This window comes from Piliocolobus tephrosceles, unplaced genomic scaffold, assembly GCF_002776525.5.
Source record: "Piliocolobus tephrosceles isolate RC106 unplaced genomic scaffold, ASM277652v3 unscaffolded_44310, whole genome shotgun sequence".
In the NCBI taxonomy this organism is placed as follows: Eukaryota; Metazoa; Chordata; class Mammalia; order Primates; family Cercopithecidae; genus Piliocolobus; species Piliocolobus tephrosceles.
The window spans coordinates 6,006-21,657 of NW_022329100.1; the positions used below are offsets into that span (position 1 = coordinate 6,006).

The following is a 15,652-nucleotide window of genomic DNA, read 5'->3' on the forward strand; positions in this document are numbered from 1 at the left end:
AGTTGCGTTTAAAATTGTATTTAAAGGTGCAACAGAGAACAGTTTGGAGGTTCCTCAAAAAACTAAGGTTCAAGTGATCCTCTCACCTCAGCTTCCTGAGTACCTAGGATTACAGACACGCGCCACTACGCCTCCCTAATTGTTTAAATTTAATGTTTGTAGGGATGAGGTCTCACTATGTTACCCAGGCTGGTCTCAAATACTTAGCCTCAAGCAATCCTCCCACCTCAGCCTTCCAAAGTGTTGGGATTATAGGCATAAGCCACTGCCCCTGGATGATGTACCTATATATATGTGTGTGTGTGTGTGTGGTGTGTGTGTGTGGTGTGTGTGTGTGTGTAATTTCAATAGGTTTTTGGGGAACAGGTGGTGTTTGGTTACATTAATAAGTTGTTTAGTGGCAATTTCTGAGAATTTGGTGCACTCATCACCCAACTAGTGTACACTGTACTCAATGCGTATTCTTTTATCCCTCACCTGCTCCCAACCCTTTCCCCCAAGTCCACAAAGTCTATTGTATCATTCTTATCCCTTTGCATCCTCATAGCTTAGCTCCCACTTTTGTATGTTCTCACTCATATGTTTGGTTTTTCATTCCTGAGTTGCTTCACTTAGAATAATGGTCTCTAATTCCATCCAGTTTGCTGCAAATGCCATCCTTTTTAATTTCATCCTTTTCATGGCTAAGTAGTATTCATATATATATATATATATATTTTATATATATATTTTCTTTCTTTCTTTATCCACTCATTGATGATCATTTGGGCTGCTTCTATATTTTTGCAAATGTGAACTGTGGTGCTGTAAACATGTACGTGCAAGTATCTTTTTCGTATAATGACTTATTTTCCTCCGGGTAGATACCCAGTAGCGGAATTGCTGGATCAAATGGTAGATCTATTTTTAGATCTTTAAAGAATCTCCACACTGTTTGCCATAGTGGTTGTATGAGTTTACATGTGCACCAACAGTGTAAGTGTTCCCTTTTCAGCACATCCACACCAATGTCTAGTTTTTAAAAAATTTTTTGATTATGGCCATTCTTGCAGGGGATGGCATTGCATTGTGGTTTTGAATTTCGTTTCCCTGATAATTAGTGATGTTGAGCATTGTTTTCATATTGGTTGGCAATTTGTATGTTTTATCTTGAGAATTGTCTATTTGTGTCCTTAGCCCAACTTTTTGATGGGATTCTTTTGTTCTTACTGATTTGAGGTTCTTGTAGATTCTGGATATCAGTCCTTTGTCGGATGTATAGACTGAAGATCTTCTCCCACTCATGGGTTGTCCATCTACTCTGATGATATCTTTTATTGTGCAGAAGCTTTTTAGTTTAATTAAGTCCCATTTATTTTTTGTTGTTGTTGCATTTGCTTTTGGGTTCTTGGTCATGAAGTCTTTGCCTAAGCCAATGTCTACAAGATCACATTTTCTCACATTATCTTCCAGAATTTTAATAATTTCAGGTCTTAGGTTTAAGTCTTTGATCCATCTTGAGTTGCTTTTTCTATAAGGTTAGAGATGAGGTTCCAGTTTCATTCTTCTACATGTGGCTTGCCAATTTTCTCAGCACCATTTGTTGAAGAGGTGTCATTTCCCCACCTTTATGTTCTTGTTTGCTTTGTTGAAGATCAGTTGGCTGTAGTATTTCGTTTTATTTCTGGGTTCTCTATTCTGTTCCATTGGTCTATAGACTGATATATCATGACAGTACCAAGCTATGTTGGTGACTATGGCCTTATAGTATAGTTTGAAGTCTAGTAATGTGATGCTTCTGGTTTCATTCTTTTTTTCCCTAGTCTTGCTTGGGCTATGTGGGCTCTTTTTTGGTTCCATACACATTTTAGGATTGTTTAGGATTGTTGTTCTGTGAAGAATGATGGTGGTGTTTTGATGGGAATTACATTGAATTTGTCCATTGCTTTTGGCAATATGGTCATTTTCAACTATTGATTCTACCCACCCATGAGCATGGGATGCATTTCAATTTGTGTCATCTATGATCTCTTTCAGCAGTGTTTTGTAGTTTTCCTCATAGAGGTCTTTCACCTCCTTGGTTAGGTATTCCTAAGTATTTTTATTTTGCAGCTATTGTAAATTGGTTGAGCTCTTTATTTGAATCTCAGTTTGGTAGCTATTGCTGTATTAACAGAGCTACTGAGTTGTGTACATTAATTTTGTATTCTGAAACTTTGCTGAATTTGTTTACCAGTTCTAGGAGGTTTTTGGATGAGTCTTTAGGGTTTTCTAGGTAGACGATCATACTATCAGCAGACAGCGACAGCATACCTTCCTCTTTACTGATTTGGATGCCCTTTACTTTCTCTTGTCCGATTGCTCTGGCTAGGACTTCCAGAACTATATTGAATAGAAGTGGCAAAAATGGGCATCCTTGTCTTGTTCCAGTTTTCAGAGGGAATGCTTTCAACTTTTCCCCATTCAGAATGTTTGCTGTGGGTTTGTCATAGGTGGCTGTTATTACCTTACAGTATTGTCCCTTGTACGCTGATTTTGCTAAGGGTTTTAATCATAAAGGGATGGATTTTTGTCAAATGCTTTTTTCTGCAACTATTGAGATAACCATGTGACTTTTGCTTTTAATTCTGTTTATGTGATGTATCATATGTATTGACTTGTATATGTTAAACCATCCCCGCATCCCTGTTATGAAACCCACTTGATCATGACTTATCTTTTTGATATGCTGTTAGATTCTGTTAGCTAGTATTTTGCTTACAGTTTTTGCATGCATGTTCATCAGCAATACTGGTCTACAGTTCTGCTTGCTATACCCTTTCCTGGGTTTGGTATCAGGGTGATACTGGCTTCATAGAACGATTTAGGAAGGTTTCCCTCTCTCTCTTGTGGAATAGTGTCAATCGGATTGATGCCAATTAATTCAACTGTGAATCCATCTGGTCCCAGACTTCTGTTGGCACCGTGTCCATCTTGCTGCTTGGTACTGGTCTCTCTTCAGAGTTTCTATTTCTTCTTAGTTTAATCTAGGAGCATTGTATATTTCCAGAAATTAATTCATCTCCTGTAGGTTTTCTACTTTACACGCATAAAGGTGATCATAGTAGTCACGAATAATCTTTTGTGTTTCTGTGGTATCCGTTGTAATATCACCTGTTTCATTTCTAATTGAGCTCACTTGGGTATTCTCTTTTCTTGATTAACAGTCTATTTTACTTATTTTTTCAAAGAACCAACTTATTGTTTCATGTATCTTTTCTATATTTTGTTTCAATTTCATTTAGTTCTCCACTGATCTTTGTTATTTCTTTTCTTCTGCTGGGTTTGGGTTTAGTTTGTTCTTGTTTCTCTAGTTCCTTGAGGTGTGATTTTAGATTGTCTGTCTGCTCTTTCAGATTTTTTGATGTAGGCATTAATAGTATGAACCCCATGTGATTCAGGAATTCCATTACTAAGAATGTATCCAATTTAAATGGGTATGTCAAAGATATCTGCACTCCCATGTTCATTGCAACATTATTCACAATAGCCAAGATATGGACTCAACCTAAGTATCCATCAATGGATGAAGAGATACAGAAAACAAGACATATCCACAGTGAAATGTAATTCAGCCTTTAGAAGAAAATCTTGTTCATTTGTGTCAATGTTGTATATTGTGTTGTATATATCAAAATTATATAATTGTATATATTATACATGTGTACATGTGTATAATGTATATTATATACAAAATTATAATTACACATGTACTATATATGTGTTGTATATATCAAAATGGCTAAGTGGGTACGTTTTAAATGTCTCACCACAAAAATTGGTAAAATGTTCATTAGCTTAATCATTACAAATATACATATATCCAAATATCACATTATACCCCATAAAATATTTTAATATTTCAATTAAAAATTTTTGAAAATAATGCAATAACACAAAAGTAGAAAAATGATTATAGACCTTTTGATGTGGAACTGAAATCAAACACGGATATTCACCTATGATTTCTACATACATTTATAAATAGATGGTGTCTACTTCATTCTTTACTCTTTCAACATTTTGTAGACATAATTTGAGATTTTTAAGTTCTGTCTTCTTGAAATAGATTCGTCAATATTTAGCTTTTCTTCTTTCTTAATGATCTACAGGGATACATTTTTCTGTAACCACTTGTTTAGCTGCATCCTACACTTTTTTTTTTTTTGCGATGGAGTCTCGCTCAGTCGCCCAGGTTGGAGTGCAGTGGCGCCATCTCAGCTCACTGCAAGCTCCGCCTCCTCAGTTCATGGCATTCTTCTGCCTCAGCCTCCCTGGTAGCTGGGACTACAGATGCCGCCAAACCACCCAGCTAATTTTGTTTTGTATTTTTAGTAGAGACGGGGTTTCACAGTTTTAGCCAGGATGGCCTCTATCTCCTGACCTCATGATCCACCCGCCTCGGCCTCCCAAAGTGCTGGGATTACAGGCATGAGCCATTGCACCCGGTCCATCCTACACATTTTATATAATGTTTATGTTATTGTTCTGTCAAAGGCCCACCTGTATTTGATTTTGGTGAGAATCCCATGTGCACTAGAAAAGAACATGACCTTTATTATTGTTGCAAGCATTGTTCCATATATACAAGTTTTGTGGCCATTATGTTATATAAATCTTCTATAACTTTAGTAATTTGGAGGTTTATGTACTCTATCACATATTGCTGTGTTAACATATATACCATTAAATTGAACAAAGACTGGGCAAAAGGAGAAATCAAAAGAAAATCTCAAGACAAAAAATACAATTACTAAAACTTATGAGATGCACCAAATCTAGTACTAAAAGTTGATTGCAATGAATAGCTATATTAAAGAATTCAAATTAGCCAACTTCATACCTCAAGAAACTAGAAGCAGAAAAGCCTAAGTCCAAAGTTATCATAAAGAAAATATTAAAGTAGAAATGAGACTAGAAAAACTAGAAAAATCAGCATAACTAAATTTTTTTTCAACTAAAAGGTGATAAAAACTTAGCCTAAGAAAAAGAGTATCCTCAAATAACTCTCAAATGGCTAAAATAAGAAATAAGGAGACATTAGAACAAATGCCTCAAAATGAAATGGATTATAAAAGACTATTATGAAAATTATGCACTTATAGATTAGATTATCTACAAGAAATCAAACTTCTTGATTTATACAACCTACGAAAACTAAATCAAGAGGAAACAGGAAGCCTGAGCAGACCAATGACAAACAAGATTAAATTAGTAGACAAACACTTCCCAAAGACCAGAACCAAATGGCTTTGTGGATGAATTCTAAACACTCAAAGAACTAACAGCAATCCTTCTTAAACTCTTTCAAAACCCAGAAGAATGACCCAAACTCATTTTATGAGGCCATGATACACTTATATCAAAGCCAAAGATAATCACAAGAAAATAAAACCACTGGTCAATATCACTGATAAACATAAGTGTAAAAATCTTCAACACAATAACAAACCAAATTCAATAGCCCATTAAAAAGATAATAAACCATGGCCAACTGAAACGTACCTCTGGGATGCAACAATGCTTCAACATAGGCAAATCCATCAGTGTGATATAACACATTAAGAGAATAAAAAAATTTGCAGCAAAAGCATTTGACAATTCATGTCAAAACTCTGAAAACAGGTATAGAAGGAACTTACTTCAACACAACATATCATATATGAAAAGCCCACAGTTAAAATAATAAATGAAAATGTTTCTCCTATGATCTGGTACAAAGCAAGGATGTCCATTGTCACCACTTCTGTTTAACATGGTACTGAAAGTCCTAACCAAAGCAATTAGACAAAAAAGTATCAAAGTTAGAAAAATATTAAAATCATTTCTATTTGCAGATGATATGGCCTTAGGGTTTTTATATACAAGATTACACAAAAGACTATTTGAATAAACAAATTCAGTAAAGTTGTAGAACATAAAATAGCACACAAAAATCAGTGACATTTCTGCAAACAATGAGTTATTTGGAAGGAAAATAAGAAAGCAATCCCATTTAAAATAGCAAAAAAAAATATATTTAGGAATACTTAATCCAATGGGGCAACACATCTAAAATTAGGAGCATGGAACTCCCAGTGGAAATACTGAACATTAGAAGACAATGGAGGGACATCCTCATATTCATGAGGGAAAGCTTTTCTCAACCTACACATTGAAACCTCGCCAAGTCTACTGTCAAGTGCGAGGATAAAAGAAAATCATTTTCAAACATACAAGGCCTCAAAAAAAATTCCTCCCACGTATTTTGTTTATAAACCTATTGAAAGATATGCTCCGCAATGCGGAAGTTCTAAAGTAGAAGACGTGGTACAGACAGTCAAGAATCCAGAGGGTCCTGGTGAAGAGGCAGCATCCCAGGAGGACCTGGTGCAGCCCTGGGGCAAACAGTCTGGTTGGAAGCAGCAGAGCAGGGGCGGGAGGAGGGAGGGCCTGCGAAGATGACAGCGGGAATTCTAGAAGCAGTCACAATTTTAACAGGATATGTATCAGAAGGAAATACATATATGTACAGACAGATTAGTTTTCTTTCATATATACACATATACATGTATACACACACACACACGTATATATACACACAGATACATGTATCTCCAAGCTACTGGGGAGGCCGAGGTGGGAGGATTGCTTGAGACCAGGAGCTCAATCTCTTTCTTGACCCAGCTTGTCAAAGATTACCAACCCTCAAAACTCCTGTCCTGTCCCCACGCCAAAGTGATCACAACTCTGACTTCTGACATGGTGTTCTCTCAGTGTCGGTCTTCCGTCTATGCTCTTCAGACCTAAGTGCCTCTCAGAGCATGCTCAGGAGACTGCACCACACAGGCTGCTTATGCCCTTCAGTCCTCTTGTGCCCCAGCTTGCCCTCTGCATTTGCTCTTCTGCACATCACTGATGGCAACTAGTTTGGGGACCTTGTTCACCAAGTCAGGTTTTGTGAGGTGAAGTCAAGTTTTGTTCATAACCCTCTATGCTCTTCTGTTAATGGCTGGGACTCTGGAAATAAGCTCATTCTGATGGAAAGGCTGATAAGGAATCTGTTTTCTGTTCTTTTTAAAAATTCTTTTAATCTTCCCATTTTTATGTCTTTTCTCTTGAGTAATCTGGGATATACTGGTATTTGAAATACACACCTTTGTAACCAGGGCACAAGAATGATTTTGCTTGGATTGTTTGGTGGCCTCAGACACAGGGTTCAGAAGCATCTTTCAATGTCATTTATCTTTTTATCTGATCTTGAATTGCTTGTGTATTTGTTGTTTGTGCATGTTTATGTCCTTGTGCACTAATATGGGTTCTTCTCACTACAAAAATCAGGGTCCCCTTCCTAAAATTCCAGCTAGATACTAAAGGGTTTTAAACCAAAAATAAAATTCTAAGGCTCCCTTAACCATCTGAATAGGGCCCTCCTCTCAGCAAGGGCATACCAAAGTTAACCTGAAAAACTAGTTCAGGCCATGATGGGAAGGAAGAGCTTGACGTGCCTCAATACCCTCCCGTCCCTTGTGGAATTACTGATAGAACAGATTCTTTAAGTCTGATAAACATTTACAATCTGTTCTCTCTGAAGCCTGCTTGCTGGAGACCTCATCTGCAAGATAAAGCCTTGGTCTCCACAACAAACCCTTACCATATCCAGACATCTCTTTCTACTGATAACAACTCTTATCAGCTAATTGCCAATCAGAAAATCTTTGAATCTGCCTCTGACTTAGAAACGCCCACTTCCAATTGTTCTGTGTTTCCATGTCAAACCACTGTACATTTTTACACATACTGACTGATGTCTTATGTCTCCCTAAAATATGTTACACCAAGTTGTGGCCCGGCCACCTTGGGCCCATGTTCTCAGCATCTCCTGAGGGCAGTTCCGTGGGCCATTGGTCACTCATGTTGACTCAGAATAAATCTCTTAAAATTTTACAGGGTTTGACTCTTTTCATCGACAGGTTAAAGTATATAATTTTATTTATATAATTTTCAATGAGTAGTAAAAATTAAACTGTAGTATTTAGGAATACTTATCCAGTAATGCAAGAAAAAGTCCAGGGAATAATTACTATGAAATTCATCTGGCAAAATAACTGATCAATATTCTTCACTGTCAAGGCCCAAAAAAAGAAATGTTATAAACTTCACTGAAATGTTGTGACTGAGAATTTCTCAGTCAAGGTTTATTAAGCCAACATTAGAGTATGCCTAGAAAGAAAAGAAGCCACAGACACACCTGTGGTCGTTTTTCCAAAGAGGTTTCTGGAACATTCAAGCATGTATCCATTTTCTCAAGGTGGGGGAAGGCAAATAGGAAGACGGGCAGGTTGGTGGTAAGGTCACTGGTTGCATTTCTGAGCAACTTCAGTTAGTGCCCAGTCAATGTACATTTGACACAAGATAAGGTGAATGTTTGAAAAGAAGGAGCCAAGGAAGAGTCAACTCTGTCGAAGTCCCTGGGTAGGTGGAGGAATGATTTGTCTCATCTGGTCTTTGTTCTGCTCCTGGAAAGCAGCTTGTCATCAACATTATCAGTGTGGAATGGAGCAGACTAATTTTAGGAGTTAGAAGTAGATCACAGACCTAAAGTTACAGTAGGCATGCTTTTACAGGAGGCCAAGAAAAAATTTACTTCTGAGTAATCTGTGGGGGCAGTCCCTTCACAGATGCCTGAGACTCTTACCTTTCCCCGGGATCTGGCTGAATGATAATGCTATTTAATAGTAGCAGCCCTGTATTGGGAAGAGGGTGTTTGAGTGACTGAGCCTCCAAGCTTAACCTTTACTTTTGCATAGAAGTTTAGGGGTCTAGAGAGTTTGAAATTTCCTTTACAAATTGCAGGAGACTAGGCAAAACTAAAAACTAAATTCAGTGTGGGGATCCTGAATGAGATCTTGGAAAAAGGAATTGTCATGAGTAGGAAAACTGGTGAAATGTAAATTTGCTCATTCTGATCATTGTTTTATGGCTATTGAAATGTCAAGAATAGGCCAGGCATGATGGCTCACACCTGCAGTCCCAGCACTTTCGGAGGCCGAGGTGGGTGGATCGTCACCCTGAGGTTAGGAGTTCAAGGCCAGCCTGGCCAATATGGTGAAATCCCATCTCTAAAAATACAAGAAAATAGCCAGGTCTGGTGGGGGCGGGGGGCGGGGGGCGGGGGGGTGCCTGTAATTCCAGCTACTTGGGAGGCTGTGGCAGGAGAATCACTTGAACCTGAAAGACGGAGGTTGCAGTGAGCTGAGATCGTGCCATTACACTCCAGCCTGGGCAGCAGGGGCAAAACTGTCTCAAAAGAAATGTCAGCATTACGAGAAATTGAGTGAGGGCTATGTTGGAAACTCATCGTGTTAATTTTGCCACATTTTTGCTTGTCTAAAGTAGTTCAAACGAAAGAGACATTTAGAATAATGCCCGTCTTTGCCCTGGGGCGTGTGTGGTGATCAAAGCACAAGAGGGTTCTGGAGTGCTGGTTATGTTCTGTTGCCTGACGGGGTGCGGGGATTATTTCATGAATGGTTTTCACAACTCTTTTCTTGAGATGATTAAGAATGAGTTTTGCATTGGCATTTCTAGGGTTATGTATTTCATAAGAGATCAACACTGATTTATAATGTGATTTTCTTAGAAGCCCTGCTGTTGCCTGTGTCATTAAGTGCTGATTCAATTTACTTCCTAAAATTACAAAGTAGCTGGAATTAAATATCCCCCAAGCAAAGACTTCTTTCCCCTATGTTGTAGGCCTTTCAATAACTTTTCCCTTTACGTTTTACCAAATCAAATGAGGGATGTTAATATTTAAAAGCTGTTAACTTCTACTATATCTATAATTAAAGAAATATACATGGAGAAGAAAACTTTTTGGCAAATTATTTGGCAATAAACGATCATAGATTCAAGGTTTTTATACAATTCATTTTTTTCCAATTGATTCTGGAGGGACTGCAGAGTACAAATGAGGCATAGCATGTAAAGCACCAAGACAACAAAATAGCTGCTAAAATGCAGAAAATGTTTAATAGCAAATAGAAAAATGTCACCATCAGTGCATCCGAGGTACCTATATTATTCATTTTTGTTTTGTATTTTGTGTTCTCCTAATGATGCATGCAGTTTTAAAGAATCAAGAACGCATGGTGTTGTTGCAGGAGGATGTCATGTCACTAACCGGCCACCAGGTGGCAGGAGGACGAGGTCACGGTGTCCCATAGTCGCACCTGCAGGATGCCTAATCGACTCTACAGATAATCACTTGGGACTGTGTGTTCATGTCTCGATTTCTCCTTCCTGTACGGATAGATCGGCCAAGGGAAAGCGGGGCGGTATCTAACCCGGATGCAATCGCAAATGTCTGAGTGCAGTGCCTGAGGTAGAATCTATTCAACCAATCAAGAAACTCCTGATGAGAGCTTTGCCCAGAGAACCCACAGAAGACGGCCTGGCTGGATCACGAAGGCAGAGCCCCCATCGCCTGAAGGAGCAACAGTTACAGGCTTGGAAACGGCTGCCCTAAGAAGCCTCTCATTCTTCAGCTATGATCGACTAAGCAAGATCGTCAACTATGGCACAGAGAGGTTCGGAAACATGCTCAGGGCACACAGCCCAGAGATAAATAGGCCAATATTCAGACTCCAGTGGGTTCAGCTCCAAGCATATGGCCTTATGACTCAAATTGCCTTTGAAATTGGGAGATGGGGTGGAAATGTTTTAAAAAGTTAAATATTCATGAGGAAAAAACCTTATAAAAAGCTATTCAACACCTGAACAGTCTGACTGGACATACACGCCCGTATCACACAGTATTTTAGTGAAATCTGTGGACACCAAGAGGAGACGCACGAACTACAACTAGTACACTCAGAGCAGGGACATTTTTCCAGACTAAACGGGAAGCCATCACCAGAGAAGCCACCACAAAGCCAAGATTACAGACGGAATGTTTTGGGAGTACGGTGGACTAACTTCCAAACATAAATCATTTGCACTTTGAAATGAAGTGACAGAATGTCACCTTATAACACAAAATCATGCCACGTTATACAAGGAACTCCACACCGTGAGGAATTCACTACAACTTTTAATTGTCCAGAGACAAATTTATTGAAATAAAGCTACTGAACATCTATTACATGCTACAAATTATATGCATTGGAAAAGCATAAATATGACACTTTGTTCATAAAGGAATAAGTTTGTAGTAACGACAGCAGTTGATGTTATTTTGTCCTTGTTTTTCCACACAATTCTAGTTAACATATTGAGTGCCTACTGTTTTCTGGGCACCATGCTGGACACACATCACGAATTATCTGACAAACACGTTGTGCTAAATTCATAAATTCAGTGCAAACGAGGGGGAGTCCTGAAGGTTGTCCTCCATCCAGACAGCTCCACTAGCTTGTTAACTACTTAGCTGTTCTCCCAGAGGAGTCTCTTCTCTCACACTTTTGAAAGGACCACCCTGATCTTTACTCAGAAGCTCTCATTGATTCTAACTGCACTGAGAAGATACAAACCATCCGAAGGAACTGAGTTGTAACACATGTGCTCTGCCTGAGCCCTGCTGTTGTCAGTGTACTTGGCCATGCTCTTACAAAAGGTCAGTCTGTTTCTGTGCTTTCGGCCACTCTCAAAGGCCATCTTTCTGAAAGTTTCCTCCATTTCTCATATATCAATTTTTTTGTACTGAATTATTCCTTTGAACGTTATACTCAGTATCACAATGACAGCAACATTAACACATTTGTATCACATGTTCTTCTAGTTATAATCCACTTCCTTTACAAAAAAAACTAAAACTTTATACTCAACTTACTTTATCTACTTCCTCTCCCTTTATTTTACCCCGAATCATCTCTAAGCATATCTCCATTACAAATTGTCCAAGTTACAAATAACCTTCATGTTGCTAAATACCATAACCAATCTCATTTCAACCATAAACGGTACTTGTTGCAGTTGCCGACACTATCTTTTAAACACTTTGTCTTCCATTTTCTTACCTCATAAAACCCTCTTTTCTAATTTTTCATGTGACACCAGCTGCCTCAGATCTGTCTCAAGCTTTAAGAAAATTCTTTAAAAAACCTATGTGCTTAAACACTTCGTACTCTGAGGATTATTAAATGTATACCTATGTTCAGAGCTCTGATCTGAACTACAATTGACTTTACATATAGCTTCAATATATTTATGTATTTATTTTGAGACAAGGTCTCACTCTGCCACTCAGGCTGGAGCAGTGATGCCATCATGGCTCACTGCAGCCTCAACTTCTCAGCCTCCAGTGATCCTCCCACCTCAGCCTCCTAAGTAGCTGGGACTACAGGTGGGTGCCACCACACCCAACTAATACTTGTATTTCTGGTAGAGATGGGGTTTTGCTAATGTTGGCAGGCTGGTCTCCAAACTCCTGAGCTCAAGCAATTCACCCTCCTTGGCCTCCCTACAATGCTGGGATTACAGGTGTGAGTCAGTGCACCCGGCCTAGCTTCAATACCTCACAGATAATTCCAAATTATCTTGACAAGTGATTTCTTGACTTCTGCCACAGGCCACTGTAGTTTTCCAAATCTCAAAAATTCCATTTTTTATTCACTTGGGCCCAAACCAGTAAGTTATCCTTCACTCTACGTCTGTTGCTGACATACGCCAAATCCATGAGCTAAATCCTTACTGGTGTCCACCCTACCCAAGCCATCCTTGTTTCTCATCTTTGAAACCTCCCGAATTGTTTTCCTGTATCCATGTTTCCCTTTGTTCTATTTTCCTGCACCACAGGCACAGTGATGCTTTTAGACACGTGTCTGTTATCACATAACACCCACATGGAAAACTCCAAGGACTTCCCACCCCACTCAACCAAATTCAGAATGCCTTAAGGGCTGTTGTTGAATCACACAACTTGGAAAAGTGAAGTTTCTGGCCATGGATGTTAACGAACCTGGTGTCCCGTTAATGCTCTATCAAGGAAAGTGGCAGCCGTGTTCTTTGATGCTAAGTACTAGAGTCTATTCCCTGTGCGTAGCTGCGTCATGTTGAGCCTCCACCCATTCATCCTCAGTTCTGTGCAATTCACTAGCATTTTTTGTGGCCGAGTATTTGACAGCTGCTGTCTGTACTCAAGAGGGTCAGAGATCCAAAGATAATATTAGAGCTTACAGTTACTTGGTGTCAATACTATGATGAGAAACACGACTAAAGTGTGTGCTTTATCTTCTTTGCCACTTGTGTATTGGCATTCTTTCACTCTATTGCTACAAAACTAATCACAGAATTTCACTGTAAACATTTGATAGCTTTTGTAGGTTTTTCTTTCATTGTGTGTTGTTTAAACATGAACAAATATTGTGAAGGAGGATCTAGTTCAGAGTGAACGGTTGCTGTGAACTCTAGTATCTGGGGTTTTTCTTCCCTAGAGAAAACAAACAATTATTTAACTGAATAAACCATTCTTGGTACTTCACTGAAAGGTCTCTGCAGAACAGAACATCTTTTTCCCTTGCTCCTCTGAGGAGCGAGAATCCAGACAGGGTGAATCATCCTAGTTGCCAATAGTAAGTAGACGTTGACAGCTGACCCAATAATCTCCAGGGAAACAGGGCACACGGAGGAAGGTCTTCGGAGCCTCACCCTCCTGGCAGTGACTCTCTAAGCATCACTTGTGACTTTCTGAGCAGATGAGGAACCTGCAAGCACCTTTTTAAATGCCCCGTGACGTCCTTGTTTGAGGCTGTAGGTGAGAGGGTTGAGCACGGGGGTGACAGTGGAATCGAGGCTGACACGACCTCGTCCTGCTCGGGGTGTGGAACGACGGGGGCAGCACGTGTGTGTGGAAGGCAGCTCCATGGAAGATGCTGACCACAGTCAAGTGGGAGGAACGGGTGGTGAAGGCCTTTCTGCGACCTTCAGCAGAGCGCACCCGGTGGACGGTTAACGAAACGAGGGAGTAGGAGGTGGAGACGATCGAGATGGGGATGAGCAACATGAGGACACAGCAGATGCACAGAGTTTCATACAAGGACATGTCTGCACAGGCCAGTTTGAGAACCGCCGGGATCTCACAAGAAAAATGGTTGATACTGCAGGAGCCATAGTACGGTCAGTCACGGTGATGGGAGTGAGCAGAAAGCCAGCAAGGGAGCCACCAAACCAGGCACCAGCAGCCAGCAAGAGACACATCTTGCAGTCCGGTCCATCAGGACTGGGTATCTCAGGGCTACAGACAGCCACGGAGCGGTCACAGGCCGTGAGGCCCAGTAGGAAGAACTCAGAACAGATCTGCCACGTAGCAGAAGATCTGGATGCCACAGGCCACAAAGGAAATGGTTCTGTTTCTAGGAACCTTGTCCACCAGCAGCTCTGGGGCAGTGGTGCCGATGTAAAGGGTGTCCATGAGGGGCAGCCGGCTGAGCGGAAAGCACATGGGGGTGTGGAGGCGACAGTCCACCCGAATCAAGAATATCATGACCAACTTTGCAGCTGCAGCCACTGCGAAAACAGCCAAGATCCCTGAATCCGATCCCCGTAGCCTCACCCTTCGCCAGAAGCCCCAGGACTGTGAAGTCAGAGGATGACGCGTTCGTCGTTGTGGCCCCACGAGCGCCCCAGGGCAGCGGGAAGACAAGGCCCAGGGAGGAGGCAAGAACATGTTCAAGATGGGAAAGGTCTGCAGTGGAGGTGACACTTCTGAGGGTACTGTCAGGATGAAGCTTCCAGGACAGAGGCTAGAAAAGAACAAGCAGACCAACACGTGCATCATAAAGCAGAAACCCTGGCGGCATTTCCCTGTCAGACCTGCTGCTTCTGTATTGTGTCTGTTCATCGTGCTGCTGGAGGTTACCATAACCGCCTGATACAGTTGCTGTGCCACACCAAGAACGGGGTTTTAACCGTGTCTGTTCCGTCCATGCTGCATTTCTCGTCTCCAGGACATTATCTAGCCCTTAGTAGGGTTAAGTAACTGCTAGTTGGAAAAGCAGGATGCTTGATTCACTGATTGACAGAATGGATAAAGGGGAGTGAAGTAAATCACTGAGGAAATGAAGGGTTAGGATAACTTTTGAGGTTTCATGAATAAAATGTTCCCTATGTTTCATTATTTGTATAAGTTTAAGGACGAGTGCAGTGTCAGGACATGGATGTTGCATAGTGGAGTCTTGTCCTTCAGTGTAACCGTAATTCAAACAGCGTAGGTTGTGCTCGTATTCATTTCTCACCCCTTGGTCCCCTTTTCACCTCCCCTTTTCACTCCTCCAAGTCTTCGATGCCTATTATGCCACTGTAGGTCTAAAGTTGGGACTCCTCCCTGTTCTCTGGGCTGTTTTGCTAACGTTTTTGCAGATCTTTCTTCAGATAGTTTTCTTCACCCTCTAACTTATTTGCAAAAAGCTCCAGAATTAAGTTTTTAAAAAGCAGTTTGACACTAAGCTGACTCCTTAGTAGGTTTGGGAAATGGGCAGGGAAATTACAAGGAAAGTGTTGGCAGGTTGAAGCTATGTCACCAGGAGACACAGGAGCAGGGTTCACCAAGCTGCATGTCTGCCAGCGTTTACCAGAACTGAGGCCAGAGCTAAACTCAGGCTTAGAAAGCTATGGAGATGCATGGAGATGCATGGAGATGCATGGAGATGCATGGAGA

At 40.4% G+C, this 15,652-nt stretch overlaps 1 pseudogene; it reads right to left on the minus strand.

Moving 5' to 3' along the window:
• Window positions 1–13,662: 13,662 nt before the first annotated feature.
• Window positions 13,663–14,738, minus strand: LOC113224291 (annotated as a pseudogene).
• Window positions 14,739–15,652: the final 914 nt, after the last annotated feature.